At 43.1% G+C, this 13,097-nt stretch overlaps 1 protein-coding gene across 2 annotated transcripts in view; it reads left to right on the top strand.

The window, feature by feature from the left end:
* Nucleotides 1-6,906: 6,906 nt before the first annotated feature.
* The window catches only part of LOC115470394 (core histone macro-H2A.2), a 184,442-nt gene continuing 178,251 nt past the window's right edge, over nt 6,907-13,097 (top strand). For both annotated transcript variants that reach the window (XM_030203527.1, XM_030203526.1), the window contains exon 1: nt 6,907-7,135. The gene's annotated coding sequence lies outside the window, so the exon portion shown is untranslated. The remainder of the gene's footprint in view (nt 7,136-13,097) is intronic.

The raw sequence follows: 13,097 nt of genomic DNA, 5'->3' as shown, positions 1-13,097 counted from the left end.
TTTGACACCCACCAGACAGGACTTAACAAAGATCTGGGTTTTCTAGCCCATTATAAACCGTAAAATTGTACTGCTTTGTCACCCTCCTATCTCCATGCATATCTCCCTGTCCCTCATTCACCCGACTCTTCCTGTCTCTCACCTATCCACCCTCATCCTGTTAGTCAGTGAAATGCTTTGATGTTTCACTTATATATACTGTCATCTATCAATATTTGCTTATTTCCGATCTGACAAAGAAGGGCAACCTTCGAAAGCTAATCAAGAAATGTATTAAGTTATGTCCAATAAACAAGGTATCATCTTATTTTCTTTTCCATGTTTTAGTTTGGTTTTTTCCTATTGATTACCTTTAAAAGTGGACTAACAAGGCTGCCACACCTCTCTACTCATGGTAAAATCATAAAAGTGCTTGAAGTGCTTGAATTAGATCCAGAGTTATGTGTTGGCTTCAGCTTTGATGGAGCATCTGTGATGTCTGGAAACAAAGGAGGTGTTCATGTCATTTTGAAATTAACGTTTCGGCGGGCTGTTTATATGCATTGTAATTCTCATTGCCTCATTCTGGTTCTCTGCACAGCATCTAAAGCATGTCCCTCTGTTAGCACATTTTTTGAAATTCTGAACTCCTTGCATAGTTTTATGACAGGTACATATAGGCATGCTCATTTTTTGGAAGTACAGAAACAACTCCATCCTGATAGACAATGCCTTGAACTTGAATGATCAACAGACACAAGGTGGAGCTCAAAATCTGGTTCTGTGAAAAAATTATTGATGCTTTTTGATGTTATTCTTGAAGTACTTGCTGAATTTTCAAATGCTGCTGGACAGACAAAACTAGATTCCCTATCTCTTCTACATCAGATAGAGACAAAGAAATTCTTATTTCTGGCAGTTACATTTGGGAAATTATTTGAAAGCTGTGATTTTGCCATGAAAGCACTACAGAGTGCCATGTTGTCTGTTACAGATTGCATTAATCTTATAGAGTGTCTAAAAGAAGCTTTTGTTCAGTTTAGGGAGAACACATCAAATGACTTTGATAAAGTTCTTAAGTTAACAGAGGATCTCATGGAGAAATATGATATTGAAAAGTGGGATGTTTCTTCCTCTCGAAAGACAAAGCTACCTATAAAGTTTGGTGATTCATTGTTTTTTTTTTTTTCCCCCACTTTGGGTAAATCTTTTTCTGTTCAAAGCAATGAAGATTTGAGACATCTGTGGAATGAGATAATTGACTGCCAGCTAAGTGAACTGAATAACCGTTTTCAAGATGATGCTTATGGAATGATGACTGCTTCTGTTGCCTGTATGCCAACATCTGAGGCATTTGGCCGAAGAGAGAGTCTACTGCCCCCATGCACTTTATATGGCATTACCATAGAGGAAGCTGAATTAACAGTGTTTGTTCAGCATCTAAAACGCAAAGTAGCAGAAGGTACAAATTTTCCATCTTTAATCGAAGTACTAGACAACTGCAATGTGGACATTTTCCCAAATGTCAATGCCCTTTTAAGAGTGTTTATCACTCTGCCGATGTCAACTTGCACTGTGGAATGACTGTTTTCAACTGTAAACAGAATCAAAATGGCATCAAGAGCCTCAATGCTCACCAGTCGCCTCCATAATCTGTCACTGTTATCATTTGAAAGAGAACTGTGTAATTCATTGGACAATGACAGAATTATTGATATATTCAACACCAAAAGATGGCGCCTCATTCTTTAGTGAGCATAGTTTCTCAACTTAATTTGCTAGATACTATTATACAGCTTTGGAATTGTACATTAGCACCAAATTCCAATTTACTTTCTCTAAAACATCACTAGTGGCTGCCCATGAGGTACTTTTATAAGCCTATATACAGAGAAGCTCTTAGCCTTTGAGAAGGCCGAGCTGACTATAGAGGATAGACCTTTTGTCAATCCCTATTAGACATGTGCTCCTTATTTAAACTGTATTTGATTTTTTTTTCTTTGTCTCACTACACCAAACACATATGTAAAAAATGTGTTTTGTCCCACAACACAATATGCATTCCATATTATGCACTTACTGCTTTTGTATTAAAGCACACTGCACTGTTCTTTTTAAATAGTGTGATAAACACAGTGTCTGCCTTTACATGAGGCCGCCAGAGGGCGCTCTCCCACTGAAAACCGGGAAAATGCCTATTCTGGCCACTAGAGGGAGCCAAAAAGTATAGTCCATGGTAGTGACCAGAAGGAACGGCTAGGGGGTGCTCGTGGCATAGGACCTGTACTTCCCTGGGGAGGCCACCAGGGGGACTCTCTGAGTGGAAGCTGGAAAGGAGGAGAGAGTTCTGGGTGCAGACATTTCTGGAAGCAGGGGGGTGGGGGGGGGGGAGAGGCCTAAAGAGAGATGGGGGGGATTATTGGGCACCCTATAAAAAGCATCCTCTAAGCCAAGGGAGGGGAGAGAGGATGGATGGGGGGGGGGGGGGTGAATCGCAGTAACAGAATAACAGTGGGAAAGCCAGGTTCCCCAAGTCTGTAGCCTAGTTCCAATAAACTGAATTTACATATGATCAGCTTAATTTGCATATTTCTGTGAGCAAAGGGATCCTCGCTATCTTCCAGAGGAGAGGGACCAGGGGGCCCACCAGAAGAACAGGTGAGGTGGGTCAGTTACCCGGAGATACAGCGGGGAGGCCGGGCCAGGACTGAAGGTTAATGCAGAGGTCACCCTGAGGGAAAGGGGAGGACCAAACATAGAGGCCCGAGTCAACGAGATTCAGAGAAGTCTGGTTTCAAGGTGGTTCCCTGAAGCAAAGGGCTGGTGAGGATGGGCAGGAGCCACTAGAGGGCCACTGCACACCTGAGTGCACTCCTGCGGACTTACAATAGTTACATAAGTATTTAAGTAATGTCACACTGGGAAAAGACCAAGGGTCCATCAAGCCCAGCATCCTGTCCACAACAGCGCAGCCAATCTAGGCCAAGGGAACCTGGCAAGTTTCCCAAATATTCTATAAATGTTTATTCCTGGAATTGTGGATTTTTCCCAAGTCCATTTAGTAGCAGTTTATGGACTTGTTTTTTAGGAAACCATCTAACCCCTTTTTAAACTCTGCTAAGTTAACCACCTTCACCACGTTCTCCGGCAACAAATTCCAGAGTTTAATTATGCATTGGGTGAAGAAAACTTTTCTCCGATTTGTTTTAAATTTATTACACTGTAGTTTCATCGCATGCCTCCTAGTCCTAGTATTTTTGGAAAGCGTGAACAGACGCTTCACATCCACCTGTTCCACTCCACTCATTATTTTATATACCTCTATCATGTCTCCCCTCAGCTGTCTCTTCTCCAAGCTGAAAAGCCCTAGCCTCCTTAGTTTTTCTTCATAGGGAAGTCATCCCATCCCCGCTATCATTTTAGTCGCCCTTCGCTGCACCTTTTCCAATTCTACTATATCTTTCTTGAGATGCGGCGACCAGAATTTAACACAATACTCAAGGTGCGGTCACGCCATGGAACGATACACTTCTTGAGTGCATGTACAAACCTGTACGTTCTACATTTGATAAGTAAGAGATGGCTTTGTTCTTGTGTTTATTTTAAACTTTTTTTTTTTTTTTACAAATGCCCCTGACATAGTCTTCAGGCGAATCGTGGTCATGTTGGATCATTTTCAGTAAAGTTTTTGGGTTTGTTCTTCATCTGTGATTCGTTCTGTCCTTTGATATACGTTTCTTATAAAGCAAAGTTGAAGGATATGTGCCAAACTGTGGCAATTTTATTTTCTCAGCATCAGAATAGAGAGAAAGCAGTAGACCCAAAGGAAGGGAAAAAGACTTCAAAGGTTTTCTTCCTGTTTTGCTTAATCAGGCATTTACATTTGTTATAAGCAAAGTATATGCCATTGCTGTAATTATGCTGTTATGTGTTGACATATTTGCCATTATAGTGTCACGGTTGTGCCCATGTTTTGTGCTCTCCTTCCTCTCGCCACCTGGTGGCCAGACCTGGTGGCTGCAATGGACTACTACTACTACTATTTATCATTTCTATAGCGCTACTGTCTGGTTATTGTCACCCGTTCCAGATTTCAGCCCAGTCGGTCTGGATCTTCCGGGCTGCCAGACTTGCTTGCTTGGATTGAACCTACACAGCACCCGTAGTTGCCTGGTGATTGCTGCAGTGAGCCTCAGCTACTGCGGGGCTTATTAGTCAGTTGGAAATTCTCTGCCTTGGCCTTTGCATCGCCTTAGGCCCTGGTATGTTGGTGCTTGTTGCACTTCTGTTTAAGTTCTTGCCTGAGATTCTTGTTTGTTTCTAGTTAGGCTGTGTATAGTTTAGATTAGGTTGTTGTTTGTTTGCTAGTCCTGTCTCTGGGTTATAGTTTTGTGTTTAGTCTTTGTCTGTTTGTGTCTTTGTGGCTGCTCTGCAGCTTTCAGTTCGTGTCTTGTTATCAGTGTTTTCCCCTGTTTTAGTGGCTGCTTGCAGCTTTCAGTCCTGCCCTTTAGCTTTCCCTTCCTTGCCCTGCTGCCCCTGTATGTTCCTTTCCCCTCTGACCCTCAGTCCTGGTTCAGCCTAGTGGGTATCCAGTCCCGCCTTGCCCAGTAAGTCCTGCCGGCCACCTGCAGTCAGGGGCTCAACTCCTGGTGAAAGGCGGCCAAGTGCAGGTGAAGTTTAAGTGTGCCTGCTCTGCTTATTCCTGCTTGTTTGCCTCTGCTGCAACTCCTGTCTGGGATTCCAGTCCTGTTTTGCCTAGTCTCCGGTGTGGGGTGGTTTTGCCTGCCACCTCGGCAGTGGCCCAAGGGCTCACAAACCTAGTTCCAGCTTTGAATATGTGACATATAGTAGACATATCTGATCAAGTTTAGTATATATATAGTGCCCACCCATACTAGCTCTGGGCTCAGCCAAAATGTCAGGTCTAGCTGCGCCAATGGTACAACAACTGAGATGCTCTATCTTCCCAAATGTTGAATCTGATCAATGCAGATCAGGGAACATTATCTGATTTCCATATGCACAGTCCTTAACCACGCTTTACATGTGATCAAGAGTACTAATTTTTTTTAATACTAATTTAAATAGTCATTACACTTGCCTATTAATTTATATGACCTCACTTTTGAGTTATGATAGAGATTCCCAACTCAAGAGTAGCAACCCCAAATGGTGTCACAAGTGCTTCATTTGTAGTCAAGAACTTAGCAGGAAAACCCCCCAAAAGTGGTATCATCTGTCCTGGTAGGCCAAAAGGATACAGCATGTCCTCTGTGGGCTTGATGAGAGGTGAAGACTCCAACAGCATTATCTGCTGATGACAGTAGGGCTTGGGGGATCAGGGTCACATGAACGTTTTGCACATTAAAATAGTGTCATGAGCAAGAAAGTTTGGGAAGCACCAAGTTATGCCATCTAGCAGGCACTGCTGCATAACTACCATTTAGGGAGTGCAAATTGAAATCCATGGCACCCTAGACAGTCTGAAATTCACACAAAAGATAGTTTCAAGAAATGTACCTACAGACTAGACAATGAAAAGAAAAAAATGCTGTGATCACTAACCAGAGGATTAACATATTAAGATTTTATTAGGGAAGATATCACTGTGAACTTTAAAAGTTATAATTGACAACAGCATGTACAGTATATCATTTTATTTTCTAACTCCCCTGTTTACTAAGCCACGTGGCAATGCCGACACAGCCCATTTAAAGTGAAATGGGCTGTGTTGGAATTAGTGCACGGCAGCCACTAGCGCGGCTTAGTAAAGAGGGGGTAAATATGGAAATTTTGTGTTGTCATATGTTTAGGCATACATTGGACTACTTTTGAATGAACACTGGATGGGAAATTAAAATTTTGCAGTTTCTGTCAACACTGCCATAGAAACCCATGAATTGGTTATCAATAGAATAGCAGAAAGGGAGGTAGGATGATTGCCTTTTGTGCACTGTCCCCCAGATTCTATATATGGCATACAAAATTGTGTGCACAAATATGGGCACGTGTCCAATTTACGCACACAATTTAATTGAATGAACCAATTAGTGCTAATTGGACTCTAACAATCAATTATCAGCACTAATTGGCATAAATCAGAATTTACGTGCACATCTTGTTAGGCATATTCTATAAAAATGTGTGCGTAAATTATAGAGCACAGATCTGAAAAGGGAGCATGGCTATTGGAGGGGCATGGAGGGGTCATAGGTGTTCCAATGATTTGCACATTCAGTTACAGAATATGCCTGATCCGCACCTAATTTAGATGCTGGGATTTACACCAGCTTTTACTTGGTGTAAATCCCCACGCCTAAAATTTAGTCACGAATCCCAGCACTAAGCGTATTGTATAAACAGCTCCCAACTTTCAGCACCAATTGTTTTGTGTGCGATATACAGAATTTGGTCCTGTCTGTGTTCCTTTGCTACTCTTGAATGAACACTGGTTGATAAATTAAAATTTTGCAGTTTATCTGCCAACACTGCCACTTGGATTGCTCATCCACAGAATAGCAGATAGGGAGGTAGGATAGTTGTCTTTTATGCACTGTAGCTGTTGCTTTGGCAACACATATACAAACTGTCTTGCCTGCATATTTTCCTCTGCCTCTTCCACGGAAGTTACAAAAACTGGAATGCAAAGTCCCCGAATTTAAGCTCTAACAGATCATTTTCGTTAGCAATGTTATTTGTTATGCATACGGAATAACCGGGGTTTTTTTTGCCTCATAACACATTCAAGCAGATGCACACATACATGTTGCACAAGTTCTCTTAAAAAGAAAAACAATAACAGCAAAAAACAAAACAAAACCCTGTAAGCATGAATGAACATGCATGCAACTCACACAGCCCGCTGCCCGACCTAGTTGGGAAATAAAATTGCCTGGAACTCCTCCCAGGGGTGGTATCTGGTCTGCCCCTCTCTTTTTCTCTCCCATGCAGCCCCTTTCCTCTTCACCCTTTTCCCTTTGCCCTCCATCCATTCCGAGTCCTCTCGAAGCTGCCATTTACACACCACTTTCTTCGAAGAGAAAGGAGAGAAGGCAAAAGCAAGGACGTAAAAGAAAAGGATAAACACAAACATAAAAATAAAAGAGCCACTCCCACCTAGCCGAATCCTTGAAGGGAAAGAGAGAGAAAGGGGAAGGTAAGAGAAGCAGACGGGGGTTGAGGATTACCAAACGACTTCTGTAAGCGACAGAGACATCGTTTTAAAAGAGAGAGAGAAAGGGGATCATCGCCTCCCTTGGCTGCGCTAATAGCCGCGAAAAAGAAAGAGATAATGGTTGAAAGCGGGGGGAGGAAAAGGGCGGGAATGGGAATAGTGGGGGGAGCTCCCGCGGCCAAAGGTGGGATGGTGGCGCGGAGGAGGCCGCCTCTTTCTCTCGCTCTCTCTCACACATTTTTTATCATACTTTCGTTTGCTAATTTCCGTAGCGCTAATGACCAGAAGGACGTTTTGTGTTTTGGTTTTCTTCATGGGCCAGCGGGGATGGAAAGAGGAATCAATGGGGCGCAGGGCTCCGCTCTCGCTTCCATCCTCCTGGAAAATTGAAAAGAAATCGTCCCTCTTGTTTGTTATGATATTCCCCATTCCCCCCGCCCCCCCCCCCATTTAAAAAAAATGATACCTAATTATAAAGCGTGGCTTGGTGCGGGCTGGTTTTGTGCGTGTTATTTGTAAATACGTTCCTTATTTCACGCTTCAGTTCCCCACTCAGGCCTCCGCCTCCTTCTCAGTTCCCGCTTCTTCCTGTCAGGAAACTGCTTCCAGACAAGAGACTAACCGAATATTATGTATATACTGTGCGTTCCTTTCAGGAAAACAGTAATGATAATAATAATAAAAAAGTTTTGGGTCTCCACGGGCTCCACTTCTTCTTTCCTGCCCTGTTTTCTTGGTTTGGGTTTGTTTAGTTTGAATGATGCTAGTATTTCCCTCTTCAGGGGCCTGTTTAAAAAAAAAAATTAAAAAGGGATCTACAACCATGAAGACGTTTGAGAAACAGAAGGCAAAATGACAGCGCCGCTTTCTGTGGTACCGTGCGTCTGTTTTCCCGTTTTTCGCTGTGAGTGACTAGTGTGTGTGATATTTATATATATCTTCTCCTCCCCCCCCCCCCCCAATATTATTGTTCTTCTTGGACTATTAGGGAATTCTGGTGGTGATTTGAGAGCGAATGTGGAGGAGGACCACCAAAGCCGACTTCAATCCCTCCTCGCCCTCCCCTTCTGGGTGTTTGAAAAGACTGAAGGGGGTTTGAATGTTTAAAAAAATTAGCGCGAGAGAATTTGGGGCAGGCGAGGAAGTGCGCGAGCTGGGGCTAGGCCCTTTAAAGGCGCAGGTACCCGGCTCTCTACAAAGTCAGGCTAGCTGAGGTTGTTCGTTCCTAAGATCGCAGGCAGGGCCGACCACTGCGAGAAATTGCATTACCGTAGGATAACTAAGTAGTCATGGGGGTGAGGAGGAGGAGGAGGGGGCGAAAACTGTCTGCTTCCAAAAGGTGTTTTTTTTTTTTTCCATAACCAAAACGAAGCCTGAATTGCTATCCTCCAGAGAGGAGCTGCAGAAGAACACACACACGCTCTAGGGCTCCTGACACCTTCCATGGAGAAAATCCTTTTCTTGAAAGCAATAACAAGTTGGTGGTGTAGAAGAATGGCAATAACTGATTTAAATGAAAACAATGAAATTACTGGGAAAGCACTGCTCAGATCAGACATTCACTTTTTGCACCTCTTCTCAACTGATGGCACCACACTGCAAAACTTCTTATTGTGCTGCTTTTTTTTCCTGTTTCCTTCTGTACAGCTGTTCTCACAGCAACAGTCACTATTATCTATACATTTTTTTTATATTATGGAGGATAATTGTATAAGAGGAGTAGCCTAGTGGTTAGTGCTGCAGACTCTGATCCCGGGGAACTGGGTTCAATTCCCACTGCAGCTCCTTGTGACTCTGGGCAAGTCACTTAATCCCCCATTGTCCCAAGTACAAATAAGTGCCTGTATATAATATGTAAAACCACTTTGAATGTAGTTGGATAAACCACAGAAAGGCAGTATATAAGTCCCATTCGCTTCCCTTCCCCCTCTACTTTGTTACTGTTTTATATAGAAAAATAGGCACTTACACTTCTCTATAAAATACTAGAGATGGGACCCAGGGGCCGATGCTCAGAGTCAGAACCTAAAGCTGGCATTAGAGCTGATTGGTGCTGGTATTAATCAGCGCAGAATGTTCAGAGGGCTTTAGTGCAGGAAATGTGCATACAAAAAATGGCTGCAGATTGTATTTAAATGTAGTAAAATGGATGTTAATGAGGTCATTTGTTATGCCCCCTCCAATGCTCGGAAAACAGTGCACAAACAAATCCTGGAAACAACGCCAGTTTGGAGCTGGCAAATGGGGGATTTGAAGAGAGGATTTCTTATTATCTTTGTTTAAAATCTGCGGGTTTTGATTTGTTTCAGAAGTGGAAGGAAGCCCATGCAAGCCTAAGCGCACGTACTGAGAAACGTGCAAGTTCAAGCAAACCTGTAAATGAAAGCACGCATTGGCGCCTGCTTTCTGCTCTTAAGCCTTTCAAGAGGAAAACATTTTTCAAAAGCTTATATTTAAAGGTGCAGAAGAGTGGTGCCAATGTGTGCTCCACTTCTGGGTTTGCCTGGGCATGTGCATAAGAGCTTTGCTTACTGCAAAACTCATGTGTGCATGCATCAGGTGCGTTCCTCCCCCTTTTGGTCTCACAGCTTTGAATTCCATTAGCTTTGCACATTGGAGGGCTATTTTTCTGCACTGTTCCTGCAGTATGGGCAGGTGCTGAAGCGCTGGAACTTTGACTGTTGGGGTTCCAGAAAGTTTTTGTTTTATGTTCATATATTTTATGTGTGTGTGTGAGGAATTGATTGTCATTTTATTTTTTACATTTGTACCCCGTGCTTTCCCACTCATGGCAGGCTCAATGTGGCTCACATGGGACAATGGAGGGTTAAGTGACTTGCCCAGAATCACAAGGAGCTGCCTGTGCCTGAAGTGGAACTCAGTTCCCCAGAACCAAAGTCCACCACCCTAACCACTAGGCCACTCCTCCACTCATTAAGAGTATGTACTGTGTACATATAGGACTGGATTCAGTAATTAGTGCGCAAATTTGGGTGCTGGAAAAAATCTGCATGGAGTGCTTTTCTATAAAGTGTGCTTCAAGTTGAGCTCTCTTTATAGGATAGCGCTTGGAGCCCATTTCTGTGCCCATATGTGAGCACTATTTACGCCAGCTGAAACCTGGTGTAAATGCCGGCACGGCACCCAAGTTACTGCATTTGGGCACAGGAATGACACTATTCTATATCTCCGTGTGCAATTTTTTTGGAAAGTCCCTGCCTCATCCTTAGCCATGCTACCTTTTGAGTTGCGCACCAGGGGATTTAGGCGTGTGGGGTTATAGGCAGTTGGCATGGAAATTCTAAATAATGCCAATTAAATATAATAATTGATAACATCAATTTATTGCAATTAGGTTTAACTTTTTTATTGATGTCACATCCACAACATTTAATCATCAATAACAATCACCAATTTTATATCTCTATAGTCCATAACAAAACTTTTTACTAAAGTAACATCAAACTTTTACATAATCTTTTCCCTCCCCCCAACCCTCCCATCCCCCCTCCCTTTTAACCTCCCTATGATCCGTCTAAAGGAATCAATGGAACCTCAAGGTCCTCAGTCATAATTTGTTAAGGATGAGACTTCTACCTCTTTGCATGAGTTTGGCTATATAGGGACTCCAAGTCTTTAAAAATCGTGATTTCCGTTTAAAGGAACCCCTGGCCTCTTGCGCCTCCCAAGTCATTAGTTGATGCACCTGGTTGCGCCAGTGCCAGAATTCAGGTCTATCCGGAACAGTCCATTTTTGCAAAATACAATTTATTGCAATTAATTGGCTTGTAAGCAAATTAATTTGTAAATCCATGCACTAATTTCAACTTACATGTATAGAATCCAGGACATAGTGTGTGTTCTTTCTCGATAGATACACATCGAACGGTTGCACATGTGCATTCTATTGGGAGTGTACACTATGTGCAAATAGTGCACACTCTTTAAGGACAGCGCAGGTGTAAATTTCTGCACCAATATATATCATGTTTGCGCATAAATTATAGCATTTTATAATTTGTGTGTGTACTTGTGCGCTTCGCTCAAATTCCACTCTTGTGCACACAGCTGGCACAGTATGTATCAGTATGCCATTGGCATGTATTTTTTCTAGTAGCTAATTTGCAAGGGGTCATTTATGCATGTATGTTGCCACATCGGCACTAAATGATTAAAATACACTAAGGTGGTTGTGTACTTTACCACTTAAAGTACACTCCCCTTTTTTAGAACTACCTCTTTTATATGCTACTGTGGCAACATAAGTAGAAACTGTCGTATCACTATAGTTACCTGAGTAGGAGTAGGGGGTAAGTGGGCACAAAACAGGATGTACTGAAAGGGGTTTCTCTATATTTTGCCAAAATTACTTTTCCTATGCCCATTCCATGAAAGAAATTTGGGCACATATCTAACTTTTTAAAATGATTCCCCCCCCCCCCCCCCAATTCTGGAAGCTGAGAAACATACAATTTTTCTGTTTTATTTTATTCACATGCATATTCATGTTATAAAAAAGTGCATTCCTGGGGATGGGATCTGTCTCCACCTACATAAGAGAAACTTATATTTACAGTGGTGGAAATAAGTATTTGATCCCTTGCTGATTTTGTAAGTTTGCCCACTGACAAAGACATGAGCAGCCCATAATTGAAGGGTAGGTTATTGGTAACAGTGAGAGATAGCACATCACAAATTAAATCCGGAAAATCACATTGTGGAAAGTATATGAATTTATTTGCATTCTGCAGAGGGAAATAAGTATTTAATCCCTCTGGCAAACAAGACCTAATACTTGGTGGCAAAACCCTTGTTGGCAAGCACAGCGGTCAGACGTCTTCTGTAGTTGATGATGAGGTTTGCACACATGTCAGGAGGAATTTTGGTCCACTCCTCTTTGCAGATCATCTCTAAATCATTAAGAGTTCTGGGCTGTCGCTTGGCAACTCGCAGCTTCAGCTCCCTCCATAAGTTTTCAATGGGATTAAGGTCTGGTGACTGGCTAGGCCACTCCATGACCCTAATGTGCTTCTTCCTGAGCCACTCCTTTGTTGCCTTGGCTGTATGTTTTGGGTCATTGTCGTGCTGGAAGACCCAGCCACGACCCATTTTTAAGGCCCTGGCGGAGGGAAGGAGGTTGTCACTCAGAATTGTACGGTACATGGCCCCATCCATTCTCCCATTGATGCGGTGAAGTAGTCCTGTGCCCTTAGCAGAGAAACACCCCCAAAACATAACATTTCCACCTCCGTGCTTGACAGTGGGGACGGTGTTCTTTGGGTCATAGGCAGCATTTCTCTTCCTCCAAACACGGCGAGTTGAGTTCATGCCAAAGAGCTCAATTTTTGTCTCATCTGACCACAGCACCTTCTCCCAATCACTCTCGGCATCATCCAGGTGTTCACTGGCAAACTTCAGACGGGCCGTCACATGTGCCTACCGGAGCAGGGGGACCTTGCGGGCACTGCAGGATTGCAATCCGTTATGTCGTAATGTGTTACCAATGGTTTTCGTGGTGACAGTGGTCCCAGCTGCCTTGAGATCATTGACAAGTTCCCCCCTTGTAGTTGTAGGCTGATTTCTAACCTTCCTCATGATCAAGGATACCCCACGAGGTGAGATTTTGCGTGGAGCCCCAGATCTTTGTCGATTGACAGTCATTTTGTACTTCTTCCATTTTCTTACTATGGCACCAACAGTTGTCTCCTTCTCGCCCAGCGTCTTACTGATGGTTTTGTAGCCCATTCCAGCCTTGTGCAGGTGTATGATCTTGTCCCTGACATCCTTAGACAGCTCCTTGCTCTTGGCCATTTTGTAGAGGTTAGAGTCTGACTGATTCACTGAGTCTGTGGACAGGTGTCTTTCATACAGGTGACCATTGCCGACAGCTGTCTGTCATGCAGGTAACGAGTTGATTTGGAGCATCTACCTGGTCTGTAGGGGC

Source organism: Microcaecilia unicolor, chromosome 5 (genome assembly GCF_901765095.1).
Source record: "Microcaecilia unicolor chromosome 5, aMicUni1.1, whole genome shotgun sequence".
NCBI classification, from domain to species: domain Eukaryota; kingdom Metazoa; phylum Chordata; class Amphibia; order Gymnophiona; family Siphonopidae; genus Microcaecilia; species Microcaecilia unicolor.
The sequence above is the reverse complement of the archived record's forward strand: the minus strand, read 5'-3'. Positions and strand labels throughout refer to the sequence as shown.